We start from the raw sequence: 11905 nt of genomic DNA, 5'->3' as shown, positions 1-11905 counted from the left end.
ATTACAGGAGGAATCAACGTTACTATTGCATTTTTGTACCATATGTTCTCTACAGTAAAAGCATAAAAATGAGAACTTATGAATATAGATATAAAAAACCATTAATTTCACAAATGCTTGAAGGCTGAATCCTAAGAAGATACCTTCCTTTCTTGGAAGTAGAGATGGTGAGAATGGCAAACTTTCATTTCAAAGTTAGATGGCTGACCCAGGGGAATATTTTTGAGATGAACATTACTGGTAATTCCTTCATGAAATTGAAAGGCAGTTCATCTAGATTATTCTGCAATCTTGCTTTTCTAAGAGATGTAAGTGATCACCTGAAAGCACTAAACCTGAAGCTTCAAAATAGAAAACCAGTGACAAGACAGATGCAGGATGCTGTTATATCATTGTTAGAAAAGCCCAACAATAAAATTCACAGGAGTTCAAAAGAAGAATAAAATAGAAGTTCTAAATAAAAGAACAGAGTTGGCCTTCTCCGGGTCCCGTCGACTAAACAATGTCGTCTGGCGGGACCCAGGGGAAGAGCCTTCTCTGTGGTGGCTCCGACCCTCTGGAACCAGCTCCCCCTGAGATTAGGATTGCCCCCACCCTCCTTGCCTTTCGCAAACTCCTTAAAACCCACCTCTGTCGTCAGGCATGGGGGAACTGAAACATCTCCCCCTTGCCCATGTTGTTTTGGTGTTAGATTGACTGTAGGCATGTTTTTAATATTCTGGGGTTGTTTTTTATGAATTTTTTAGTTTAAAATTGTAATTGGATTGGTGGGTATTGGATTTGTTATTATGCATTGTTTTTACCTTGTTGTGAGCCGCCCTGAGTTTGCGGAGAGGGGCGGCATATAAATCCAATAAATCTAATCTAATCTAATCTTGCAAGATTATATCTAAAATCTCTGTATCACAAGAGGCAATATGAATGCCACGTATAAATACAGTTCACATCTTAAACCTCATTCCTCCTACTCCGTTGTCCACTCCCCCCCTTATATAATACTTTTGGCACCCTTTCACTGTGTTTTCCAACTTGGAAAAACCCTAAAACATCCATCACCCCGATAACAGCTAATTTCCTCAATTTCATGTCTTTAACATGTCAAAATGTCCTTTCCTACATTCTTGGTTGCATAAACAGATCCTCTTTATAAGGACAGAAAGATTACCTAACAAAATAGTCCATTTTTGATTATATATGGTTGTGCAATGGCTCTTGTTACATATTTTATTTCTTATTTCTTACAAGAATAATACTCCATTTCTCACAATCACAAATCACAAATCACAAACCAAAACTGAAGCTTACTTTAGGGGAAGGGAATTCTTGGTCATTTTGGTCTATTTCTCAACTCTGGATAAGGCTGTTCTCTGATCTTTAATGGAATGTTCAGATATCATTTCTCGTATACAGAAATAACTGGATATATAACAGCAATGATTTCCAAGTACTTGAACCATAATTTCAGTTTTTGTCTAGATCATTTGCTGTGGAAATTGACAATTCTGCAGACGAAATAGAGATGAATTAAGTATCTTCAGTATGATACTATGTTGAAGCACAAGTATATAGATGTTGCAAATTCAGATTCTTCCTAGGTCCTTTCCCAAATTAATTGCTGCTTCAACAAGAGCATGTATACACCTTTTTTTCTTTAACTCAAAATTGGCTGATTGATATTTATTATACTCACAGTGCTTTTCCCAAAAACACATTTCAATATTATGTTCTGATTAATGAGCAATGGTTGAAAGCTAGGGCCAAATTGATATGTTGGGGGGAAAAAACTTGATTTTACAATGACATTTTTCCTATGTAATAAATGTATGTTTAATGACATACTGTAACACTCTTCATGTTCTTTATTTTTGACTCACTAGAGACTTTTGTATCAACACATGAAAAAGGCTTCATTGTTGCATGCCTTGGGCTAATGAACAAGCTCTCAAAAGCACTTGTGTTGATTTGAGTGTGAAACTTCCAGTCTTAACGGCTTTTAGTGGTAAGTGGTAATGCCATTAAGTCTGATCTTAATACATTAGCATTCTGAGGTGGATAAAACTGCTTGAGCTATAAGAGAACAAACAATGTAAAAATTGTTCATTAACTTTGTACAAAGCTACTAACTAAAGCCTTTTTAAAAAGTCCAAAATATGACATGCATCTGTAACTTTTGTTAATTAAGAAACATTAAGCTATTAATCTGGATTTGACTTTCTGTAAAGTAAAATTTAAGATGATGACGATAACGATAGCGATAGTGATAACAATAACGATAATAACAATAAACATTTATTTATAGTGCCTTTTTAACAAAGGGCATAACAGCATGTTAGCAATAGCACTTTTTAACAGAATCAGCAGAGTTTAACCCTTTTCTTTCTAATTTGTTTCTATTCAAATTTCAAAGTTATATAGCAGTTAGAAAGGAAGAGAGGAAGTCTTCCTTGGTATCAAAAAACAAAGTTCATGTTCTTTTAATCTGCAAATGCCTGCAGCTTTTTATTCCTCTTTCCCTTTCCTTAATTCTTGCATTTTGAAGCAAAAAATATTCCTTCTTGTGCATTGTCCCCAGACTGATTGCATTGTCTTGTTTTCTGGGTATTGCATGGATAAAACCATCACCATTTTCTTTATGCAGAAATGTGTCTGTTCCAGTTGGTTTAAAGGGATGCAAATACAGTGTGGCAAGATCCCAATACTGAACAGTTTGGCTTTGAACTAGCTTTTGCGGTGTGGAACTAATCACAAGTAATTTCACACAGAGAAACAAGGTAAGGGCATGTATCATTATTTGATATTGCAAAAGATGTTCTGGCTTTGGCTCCTCAAAATGTCATGAGATCTGGTTCAAAATGCATAACTACATTTGCAGACTTAATTCATTTTTTCTTAGCACTTTCTCCTACATATCATTTGAAATTTACTTCTCACAGGAAAATCCAGATGACAGTGGGACAAAAAAAAAAGCAGTGTTCCTTGTGCTATTTTCTCATAGTTTTTCTGACTTGATTTGAATGTTTTAACCAAAATATTTTTTTAAATTCTACAAATAATGCCTTAAGTCATAACTTTTATTATTTGAGCACTGAAATAAAATCATTGTAGGAATGATTGTTAATAATCATACAATCATACTTTTTACAATTCTTGAAATAATGAATATATAGTGTTCCCTCGATTTCCACGGGGGATGTGTTCCGAGACCGCTTGCGAAAGTTGAATTTCCACGAAGTAGAGATGCAGAAGTAAATACACCATTTTTGGCTATGGACAGTATCACAAGCCATCCCCTAACACTTTAAACCCCTAAATTACCATTTCCCATTCCCTTAACAACCATTTACTCACCATTATTACTGGTACTCACCATTGAATAAAACACTTAGTGATCCTGATATTTATAAACATAATTATTTACTAACAATAATTATTTTTTTTGTTATTTATTTGCAAACATTATTAGTTTGGCAATGGCATATGACGTCATAGGGTGGGGAAAACCGTGGTATAGGAAAAAAACCGTGAAGCATTTTTTAATTGATATTTTTTGAAAAACCGTGGTATAGGCTATTCGCGAAGTTCAAACCCGCGAAAATCGAGGGAACACTGTATTTCACAAATTCATATGAATAAAAATAATGGATGAATATCATTGTACAAGCTTCCAAGTGCATGTGCTTGCACGTGCATTCACTCTCATACACACACACACACACAGACAGACATTGAACAATGTCCATAATCAGTTTCTGTTAATATTCCTCCACACACTTCCATAGCTCCTCTCAAATATTGTTATAATTATGTGAATCTGCTAGAGGGTTTGATTTACCAGATAGCAATAGCAACTGATTACAATCATGGGACTTTGACTTTTTCAGGAAAGATATGTTACTAACTCTGGAAGTACATAAATTTCCCAATTGTTTTACCAAGTGTGGATTGGCAATACTACAGGATAATAGCATCAAGTACCTAGCTCAGAAATGATGTAAACAAAGTGAACTATGCTATACAAACGAGTGCAATATATGAGTGCAATGTGATTTTAAGCCAGTACAATTTTATTTAACAGACAATAATGTTGCTGCGGAAAAATATTAGTAGATGATCTTTGTTGCCCTTGATGTTGGATTTTGTATGCACAATTTGGCTCTGAGATTCCAGGAATAGCATGAGCTTTAACCCACACAGTAAGAACACATATAGAAACATAGAAGATTGATGGCAGAAAATGACGTCATGGTCCATTTAGTCTGCCCTTATACTATTTCCTGTATTTTTTCTTAGGATGGATGGATGTTTATCTCAGGCATGTTTAAATTCAGTTACTGTGGATTTACCAACAACGTCTGCTGAAAGTTTGTTCCAAGCATCTACTACTCTTTTAGTAAAATAATATTTTCTCACGTTGCTTCTAATCTTTTCCCCAATATGAGGAATATGCCTTACCATTATTTTATTAACAAGGAGAATGAGCTCTGAAAGCAGAAAAAGTAGGAATAACACGAATTCATAATTCCAGTAGGAAGGACTAACATCTGTTAACACAAGAGTTGAGACTAACAGTGAAGATAACTCTGAAATTATTAGCTAGGTATAGGGAGGATTCTAACATTCTGCAGGTGCAGACACCATGCTATTACCCTAGCCACATTCCAGCTTAGATAATTTCATACATTACAAAATTATATTTTGAAATATAAATGTTCCGGTCAATTTGTGCTAGTTAAGCTATGCAGTCTAGCACATCTGGTCCATTATTTCATCGGCTTTTGCATCCAAGAAACGACAAAAGGAAAGGGGGAAAAAATAACACCCTCAAACCACACAACTGGACATCAGATAAAAAACCTATATGAAGCCACACATCTATTTCTGCCTGTATAGTCTGGAGGACAGAAGGAAAAGGGGGGACATGATTGAAACATTTAAATATGTTAAAGGGTTAAATAAGGTCCAGGAGGGAAGTGTTTTTAATAGGAAAGTGAACACAAGAACAAGGGGACACAATCTGAAGTTAAGCATTGTACGTGAAACCTTTTTAAAAAAAGTAAATATAGTTTATTCAGATTCTAGCCTGAACGGGTGGTAGGATGATTATGCAACACATTTCCTTGTCCTTTCTTTCTCTCAGAATCTTTGAAAGACTGATGAAGAGCTGGTACAATAACTTCCTAAATGGGGCATATATACAGGAAGTGGAATAAAACACTACCTCTGTTAGAAGTACACTTGATATCTTAATATGCAGGGGCAGGCTACTGCCCGGACCGGGGGACACACACGCAGTGGGATAGTGAAAATGGAGCTCCACCCCAGAGCACCCAATTTGCACTGAAAGATGTTGCAAGAAAAAGCAGAGCGTCCTGTATAAGCCACGCCCACAGCGTGGTAGTAAAAAAATTGGTAGCCCTTCACTGATAATATGATTTCATCAAAATGATGATATGTGTGATATACCTGCACACATTTTTTTGGGTCATTGTGTGTGTTAATGCTAATCTTAATGCTAGTCAATGAGGTTTCTTGACGTAAATTTGAAACTGTAAGGGAGGAAAACAGATCTTAATTTTTCAGACCTTCCTGCTTTTCAATAAGTCTTGAGATTCATTAGTTCAAGTATCAACTCTGATGTTTTGAATTGTCTCAGCTATTATTGTTTCCATTAATGGTCAAGAAAAATAACTTTATTTATTTCATCCTGATTGGGCAGGCATGAGTTATTTAGGATAAGTAAGAATGAATCTGAGGTTTGTGGTTTGTTCTCCAAGCTTGTGGGTTGGTTTCCAAATTATTTCATTACCAGGCCATTTTCAGTGGAGCTAAGGTGATGTTAATGTCAGTGGTATTTTGTTGTTGTTTATAAGGGCTTTGTGTGGTCAGTAGGTTTTGTAATGGGGAGATCCCTTGAGGTGAGGTCTTGTGATAGGTCTTGTAATAAGGAGATCACATCAGATGAAGTTCACATTAGATGTTCTCTTCGCCGATGATGTAAAACTTTTCAATCAATTGTTCTGGCCTCATCAGCTAGCCACACCCTTATTGGGATTTGATCCGGCAGCTTCTGCCTTGTAAGGCAGAGAATTAACCTCTAGGCCACCAGATCTGACCCCTTTCAGCTCTGTACCAGGAAGGGGCTATATGTTTTTAATACCTTTTGCATTGGTTTACTAATTGGAACATTCCTGATCATAAACAAATGAAAAATGAAATGAAAAAATTAATGTTTATTTGTTTATTTTGCTCATAAAAGCCCCCCCCCCCCACACACACACAGGAAGAAACCCAAATATGCCAAGACCTTCATATATAAAATTAAAGTTGGTGGGGTGGACACAGTGTACAAATTTGACACAAACTGCCTAGAAGTGTTCTTCAGTTCCTGCCGGAGAAGCAATAAAGGCAAATACATAAACCAGCATTATGTTCATGGTCCTTTGGTCTGATTCTAGTTCATCAAGTTCATGTGAAGTATTAGTAATGTTTTATAAAGCCTTTGTAATACTACACTTAGAATACTGCATCCAGTTCTGGACACCATATTATTAAAAAGATGTAGAGATGTACTGTACAGACTTTTTAGAAGAAACTGGACAGCCATTTGTCTGGAATGGTATAAGGCAGTGATGGTGAAACTATGGCATGGATCCCACAGGTATATCTGCTGGCATGCGAGCTGTTGCCCTAGCTCAGCTCCAACATGCATGTGTGGGACGGCTAGCTGATTTTCGGATTGCACAGACTCTGTGAGCATATTTTTGGCTTATAGAGAACCTCTGGGGGTGGAGTAGGGCATTTTTCTCTTCCTCTGGCTCCAGAGAAGCCTTTAGAGCCTGAGGAGGGTGAAACACGAGCCAACTAGGCCCACCAGAAGTTGAAAACAGGCCACTTCCAGCCTCCAGAGGACCTTCAGGAATAGGGGAAGCTGTTTTCGGCCTTCCCAGGTATTGAATTATGAGTTTGGGCACTCGCACATGCGTAATAGTGCACATGCATGCTTTTTTGGCACCTGAGGAAAAAAAAGTTTGCCATCACTGGTATTGGGTCTCCTGTTTGTGAGGCAGGCAGGACTAGAAAACCTCCAAAATCTCTTCCAACTCTCTTATTGTCTCCCTTGTTAAGACAAACCAAAATACATTGATAAACTGCATGCTTTGCTTTATTATCTGCGCTGTTTATGACAGACACGACTTGTTACTGATATTTTTAATATACAGTGTTCCCTCAATTTTTGCGGGTTCGAACTTCGCGAAAAGTCTATACCACGGTTTTTCAAAAATATTAATTAAAAAATACTTCGCGGGTTTTTTCCCTATACCACGGTTTTTCCCACCCGATGACGTCATATTTCATCGCCAAACTTTTGTCTGCCTTTAATAAATATTTGTTTTAATAAACTTTAATAAATAAACATGGTGAGTAATAATCTGAATTGTTGCTAAGGGAATGGAAAATTGCAGTTTAGGGGTTTAAAGTGTTACGGGAAGGCTTGTGATACTGTTCATAGCCAAAAATAGTGTATTTACTTCCACATCTCTACTTCGCGGAAATTCGACTTTCACGGGCGGTCTCAGAACGCATCCCCCACGAAAAGCAAGGGAACACTGTAATGAGAAAATGTAATCAGTAGCAACAGTGCAGTTTCCTTCAAGAGCCCATTTTATTATCCACTTTGTAACCAAGTCGGATGGGTAGTTCTCAGCAGTTTCTTGGTAAAGTACATCAGTTTGTATTAACTTCCTATGATAGAAACACATAAGAAACATCATGCTGGCTTCTATACTAACATCTCCCCTAAATAATGTAAAAGAGAGCAGAGGCCAGAGGCAAAAGGTAACATTCTTTGTTATCCTCCAGGAACCAAAGGCTAACTCAGTATTTGGACCCCAGAGATTAAAAATAAAATTTCTTGGGCTTTTTTCAAAAGGCAACTGGACTTTCTTATGCTCCCCCCACAAAAAACATTTTGTTTCTCGTCCAAGAAATGTCTTCAGTTCCAACTATTAGATGAGAAACAAAATGTTTCCAAAGAGAAAAAATAAACCCAGAAAAGTCCAGTTGCCTTTGAGACAACCATGACCTGGATTATTAAGTATGCCCATAGACATTGCTTGGGCTAATAGGTGGAATAAAAAAAAGCTTAAACATCATGGACAACGTAAAAATTAATCAATATAAAATTGTCTGTAATGGGTTTTTTTCAATTATGTGCTGAGTAATTTAGGTAATCTGGTAGGAAATGAACACTTATTCGTACTTTAATATGTGTGTGTTTGGCAATCCTGGATTTGGTTCTGCATGGGGAACTTCAAGTTTTATGGTAGCCATGGTAAACTTGGAATTATCCCAATATGCAATTGTACAATACGTGAATCTGCATATGGTCATTTTTTAGGGCTATCTATAGGTTTGTTTATCAAAAGTCTAAGCAGAACTGTTTTTATTTATGTAATTGTTTAAAAAAAGTCAGTAATGATTAGAACATTACATGAGAATGTAATGAGAAATTAAGGTATTTGTGTGTGTATTTTTGTATGTGTATGAGTGCTGAAACTTATCAGCAGTTGGTTCAGGATAAATAAGGCAAGTCATTCTTTATCCTGGTCTTTGTTTGGAAACATAGTGAAATTCCTCGCTTCATTGCACTTGGCATTTTTTATTTTTATATTTTATGTTTCATTGATTTTATTGTAATTTTTTAAAATTAATTGTTATAAGCTGCCAGAGTTGTATAGAGTTAGGTTGACTACAATTTAAATAAATTAATATTATTATTCATTTCACACCATGACCATATTTTATAATTATGTGTGCTTGAGTCTGTCTGTCTGTCTGTCTGTCTGTCTGTCTGTCTGTCTGTCTCCCTCCCTCCCTCCCTCCCTCCCTCCATCCATCCATCCATCCATCCATCCATCCATCTATCTATCTATCTAACTATCTATCTATTTGTCAAACATATATAGGATAGTAGTAGTTTGTATAAACATAAGTAAAAAAAGTAATGATGAAAGAGTACAATAGGACAGTAGGATAGGGACGGTAGGCACAGTGGTACACTTATGCACACCTCTTACAGACGTCTTAGAAATGGGGAGAGAATTAATTGTAGACAGCCTAAAGTTAAAGTTTTGGGGGTTTGATGAAGTTACCACAGAGTCAGGTAGTGAAGACAGGTGAGCTATACGAGTATTCCAAAATTGGTCTAGCAAATGTTTGTAAACTCTTGTTAGCAGTGTAATATTGGCAGAGAAGAAGCTATATAAGATTAGATCAACAACTCTTAGTGCCTTTTTGGCAATGTTGTTACAGTGGTCTCTAGCACTTAGATCATTGGATATGAATACTCCAATGTTTTTGACAGAGTGAAGGTTATCTACAAGTTCATTTCCTCCAAGTTTGTATTTTTGTATTCTGATTCTTTTTGCCAATGTGTAACACAGAGAATTTGTAGGTTGAGATTTGAAGTTGCCAGTTGTTTGACCATTCTGCTACATGATCAAGACCTTTTTGAAGGGTAACAACATTGTTGATGGTGTTAAATAGTTTAACATCATCAGCAAAGCAAACACAGTTGCTTAAAACGTGATCACAAAGATTATTTATGTAGAGTATGAAGTGTTGGTTCTAAAACACTGCCTTGCGATACACCACTGTTGACAGGAGCAGGAATTGATATGGCACTTCCTATTTTGACCACTAATTGTCTGTTAGACATGGACATCATTATTCAATCATGTATGGATCCACAGATGTCATAAGATTTTAGCTTCAGAAGGCATTTGTCATGTACTACTGAATCAAAGGCTTTACAAGAGTCTATGTAAAGTGCATCTATTATTTTACTTTGATCAAGTTCAGTGGTCTGTATGTTTTTGCAGTGTAAGAGTTGCAGATTACAGGATAATTTTTTCCTGAAATCAAATTGTTGTTGGAGAATAGGTTATTAGTTTCTAATAACCTAGAGTGCAATGGATTGGTTTATGATTGATTTCACGACTTTGCAGGTGACACAACCCAAAGAGATTGGTCTGACTTTGAATGACAACTATTTGTGTTAGATGACATACAAATTGATAAAATAAATAATAGGATGAAGGCAATATATGTGTCCTTGGGTAATGTTAGTACTAGGCTATTAATTACTTGCCCCCTGGCCAATGGATGAAATGTATGGTTGCTCTATGAATGGGAGCGATTGATTATAAATAAATATGGGTTTTTAGACTAGTTAATTTTAAGTTAATTGGATTCAAGATGTTTTTTCATTGTCTTTTTAATATGTTGTAAGCCACCCTGAGTCCTCTGAGAGGGGCGGCATACGAACCAACCAACCAACCAACCAACCAACCAACCAACCAACCAAACAACCAAACAACCAAACAAACAACCAAACAACCAAACAAACAAACAAACAAACAAACAATTTTTTATTATTATTTAGGATTCAATCTGGGTCAATCAATGGAGGTTTAGTGTTCTGAAGTTTTGGACTCATGCTGGAGCCCATCCCCAGGAAACATCTCCCTATACATTCTGGTAGAAAGAAGTTTGAGTTTGAAAGCCTGAAAAACTAAGCCTCTTGTTCTAGTGACTGACCAGACTGGATCCTGTAATAAATAATAGGACTTCAACCTAAAAAGTTGATTTTCTAAATTGTGCAGAAGAAGCAAAGCCAAGGCATTTGCAGAAGTAACATTTCAAAAGGATTCCTTGACAGTTTATGATACAGAAGTATCATAATACTTCTTGATTCATGAGCAGTGCCAGATATAAACCTTAATGCATTTGGAATCCCAGCTCACTGTATTTTGTTTTACGGCTTCCTCTATCAACAAGACCAAATGCTTATTATTATCAAACACACTGTCATATTGAGGGAAAACACATTTGAAAATACAGTATTGCAGTTCTTTTGTTTTTGTTAATTACTATTCTAGTCCAAAGTCCCCTATGGTAGTATATAATACATATTGATTCATGTTTCTGAGTCCGTGTTTTTCAGATATGTTAAAAATGCCAAAAAGTCCTAATTTGTGGTTTGCTAAAAGTAGCTTTTTACTTGCGTTTAACAATTTTCCTCCAATTGCCATTAGTTTGTTCTGTCCTACATTTCATTCCTCTTAGTTTAGTAATCACACAATTATTTAAAAAATCTGTCAGTAAACCAGTAACACATTTAATTCTCAGTAAGAGAAATGACTGGAGTTTTTTGGTGTATGTTTGTGGGTGTAAATGTTGAGTTCAAAGAATCTTATTCCTGTGTAGAGCTCCATTTCCATTCAAGCTTAGTCGATGAAATGTTGAGAAAGAGGGGGACAGAGTGATAGATTATGGTATATTCTCACATGTCAATCGGTTGCTGAAACACTTGAAAGATTCTCAATTGGGAGGAACAGTGAATGATTTTTGAACTGGTAGGAAAGGCTGTAAAATATATGTGGAAACCCAATGGGGAGAAAAGCTGAGGGTTTAGGATGTATATTATAGAATTCTGTCACAAAATCAGTTGGTTCAGATGCTCTATTAGATACTTTGGAATCAGAATTATAGAAAGTATAGAGGACAGTCTTGATGGAGAAAGGAAAGCTCTTTTACATAAACAACAAAAAGGGAGACATTGCTTAAGTCCAAATGACAAATGAGAATGATAAAAACAACAACAACATCTGAACAGATACCTCTCTAATTTACATGAATATAAATTTGTATATATTTGTATGCTGCCCTGAGTCTTCGGAGAAGAGCGGCATACAAATCTAATTAATAATAATAATAATAATAATAATAATAATAATAATAATAATAATAATAAACATTGGAGGGGAAGCACAGCCAGACTTTCAATATTATTTTTGCCTAATTTTACATTATTGTAATTATATTATTGTAAGCCGCCAGTCTG

The sequence above is a fragment of the Erythrolamprus reginae genome, chromosome 1 (genome assembly GCF_031021105.1).
Source record: "Erythrolamprus reginae isolate rEryReg1 chromosome 1, rEryReg1.hap1, whole genome shotgun sequence".
Lineage (NCBI taxonomy): Eukaryota > Metazoa > Chordata > Lepidosauria > Squamata > Dipsadidae > Erythrolamprus > Erythrolamprus reginae.
This window is presented reverse-complemented; position numbering follows the sequence as displayed.